The sequence below is a fragment of the Aotus nancymaae genome, unplaced genomic scaffold (assembly GCF_030222135.1).
Source record: "Aotus nancymaae isolate 86718 unplaced genomic scaffold, 86718_ANA_hifiasm-v0.15.2.pri h1tg000007l, whole genome shotgun sequence".
Classification (NCBI taxonomy): Eukaryota; Metazoa; Chordata; class Mammalia; order Primates; family Aotidae; genus Aotus; species Aotus nancymaae.
In genome coordinates, this window is record NW_026988418.1 from 52909471 (window position 1) to 52912491 (window position 3021).

Consider the following 3021-nt stretch of genomic DNA (forward strand, 5'->3'; position numbering starts at 1 on the left):
ATGGGAAAAAATTTTTGCAGCCTACCCATCTGACAAAGGACTGATATCCAGAATATACGATGAGCTAAAAAAGATTTACAAGAAAAAAACAAACAAGCCCATTCAAAAATGGGCGAAGGATATGAACAGACACTTTACAAAAGAAGACATACATGAGGCCAAGAAACATATGAAAAAATGCTCATCATCACTGGTCATTAGAGAAATGGAAATCAAAACTACATTGCCAGTTAGAATGGCGATCATTAAAAAATCTAGAGACAACAGATGCTGGAGAGGATGTGGAGAAATAGGAACACTTTTACACTGTTGGTGGGAGTGTAAATTAGTTCAACCATTGTGGAAAACAGTATGGCGATTCCTCAAGGACCTAGAAATAGAAATTCCATTTGACCCAGCAATCCCATTACTGGGCATATATCCAAAGGATTATAAATTGTTCTGCTATAAGGACACATGCACACGAATGTTCATTGCAGCACAATTTACAATAGCAAAGACCTGGAACCAACCCAAATGCCCATTGATGATAGACTGGACAGGAAGAATGTGGCACATATACACCATGGAATATTATGCAGCCATTAAAAACGAGGAGTTCACGTCCTTTGTAGGGACATGGATGAACCTGGAAACCATCATTCTCGGCAAACTGACACAAGAACACAAAATCAAACACCACACGTTCTCACTCATAGGTGGGTGTTGAACAAGGAGAACACATGGACACAGGGAGAGGAGCACTATACACGGGGGTCTGTTGGGGGAGTGGGGGACAGCACGGGGGTGGGGAGTTGGGGAGGGATAGCATGGGGAGAAATGCTAGATATAGGTGAAGGGGAGGAAGGCAGCAAAGCACACTGCCACGTATGCACCTATGCAACAACCTTGCATGTTTTTCACATGTACCCCAAAACCTAAAATGCAATAAAAAAAAATAAAAATTAAAATTAAAAAAAAGAAAAAAAAAAAAAATTCACATGTTGAAATCCTAACCTCTAATGGGATGGTACTGGCAGGTAAGGCCTTTGGTAGGTGAATGTGTTATGAGGGTGGAACCCTCATAAATAAGATTAATGCCCTGATAAAAGAAGTCCCAGAGAGAGCTTCCTTGCCTCTTCTGCCCTGTGACATTACAGCAGGAAGACAACTGCCTATGAACTAGGACAGTCAGGCTTCACCAGCCACCAAATCTGCCAGTTCCTTGATCTTGGACTTCCAAGTTTCTATAAAAGTAAAAAACAAATTTCTGTTGTATATAAGCCACACAGTTTATGATATTCTGGTATAGCAGCAAGAGTGGATGAAGACACTAACATATTGTTGACACTTTGTTACAGCAGCCTACGCTTACCGTAATGTCTTTTGTCAAATAGAGGTTAGCTTTTCTTTCTTTTTTTTAAAAAAATATAGAATGCTTCACAAATATGTGTGTCATCCTTGCACAGGGGCTGTGCTAATCTTCTCTTTATTGTTCCAATTTTAGTATCTGTGCTGCTGAAGCCAGCACTAGCTTTTTAAAAAAACACTAATAAACTATTTATTTATGAAATTTTGCATTACTTTTATGTGGAATATTCTTTCTCAATCCAAGATCTTATAAGTATATATCAATGTGTCTAGCTTTTTATGGTACAATTTAATAATTATAGTTCTTTAATCCATTTGGAACTGGTTTTGGTGTAACATGAGATAGAGTTGCACATATTTTTTTCAAAAATTTAACCTCATTTCAGCATCAATTATTGAAAAATCTCTTTTCTTCATGGATTTATGATGTCTCATGTACTTATAGAATTATTATTTTAAAAATATTCTCTTGCATGTATTACCTTTTTTCATAAATGTACAAGTAGTAAATGTCTTAATTATTATAACCTAATAGTGTAACTTGGTAGGTCAAGTGTTTTTCTTTGAACTTGTTTTTCTTTGCTATTTTTTACACATTTTCTTACGTAAATTCAGAATCATTTTGTCAAGTTATTGCCCTTTCCACTCCAGATCCAACATAAGTTCCACTAGAATTTTGATTATTGTTGCATTAAAACCTCTACATTAAATTTGTGCATAATTGATATTTTTACAGTAGTGAATTTTCTTATACAATGATATAACATGCCATTTCATTTACTTTTTATAACTCAATAAAGCTGTATAGTTTTCCTCATACTACTCCATAAATTAATTGGTTGTTAATATAAAAATATATTAGGTAATGTATATAATTATTGTTTCTAAGATGAATGATATATTTTCCTGTTATGGTTTCTGCATAGTTATTTTGATATATTAAAAAGCTTTGCTTATTGAATGTCTATCTCGTATGTAGGCTATTTAGTAATCTCACTTACAGCTTAGCTTATTTTCAGCTGATGTTTTTCATACATTTCTTCTGTGTGTGATAGAGTCCCTCAAGTGAATTCCTCACAACCAATGACTTGATTTTATTCAGTGGCAATTCTGCTCTTTACTACTTCTAATGCAAGTCTTACTTCTTCCACTTTGCCTTTAATTTCTTGAGAATCTTTATGATCCCAGCCAGATTCTTTCCATCTTGATCTTTTAGGGTTAACTCTTTTATTTAAAGTAGTGTTTTGGGTTATTTCTTAATTTTTTAAAAGAAATTTTAAAAGAAAAATGATTGTAAGCCATTCTTAATAGTCTTTCTTGTAATATAGTGATAGGAATTATAGACTTCCTATAAGAATCTGTATTACAATATGATTTATTTGTTTCAATTTAATGCTTTTTTATGTAACACAAGTCTGACTAGATTTTTCTTCAGCTTATGTTTATTTTTACGACCACTTAATAAATAGCACCCTTGTTTTACTTTTGCCCTCCGGGTAGGCTAGGCATTTTGCTTTGGTAAATTTCCTTCTGCCTACTGTGTCAGTCAGGAGTTCCAGCTGGAAACAGAGTGTACACTCTAATTGGGTAATTTGAAGACACTCTAATAAAAAGACTATTAACAAGGATGTGGATGAGGAGCAGGGAAAACTCACAAGGGATAATGCCAGA

The 3021-nt window shown here is 34.5% G+C and overlaps 1 non-coding gene across 1 annotated transcript; it reads right to left on the bottom strand.

Annotated features, from left to right (window-relative positions):
* Window positions 1-1403: 1403 nt before the first annotated feature.
* LOC135273450 (U6 spliceosomal RNA) lies at window positions 1404-1510 on the bottom strand. The gene has a single exon (XR_010341253.1). It is a non-coding gene; the product is annotated as a U6 spliceosomal RNA (small nuclear RNA).
* Window positions 1511-3021: the final 1511 nt, after the last annotated feature.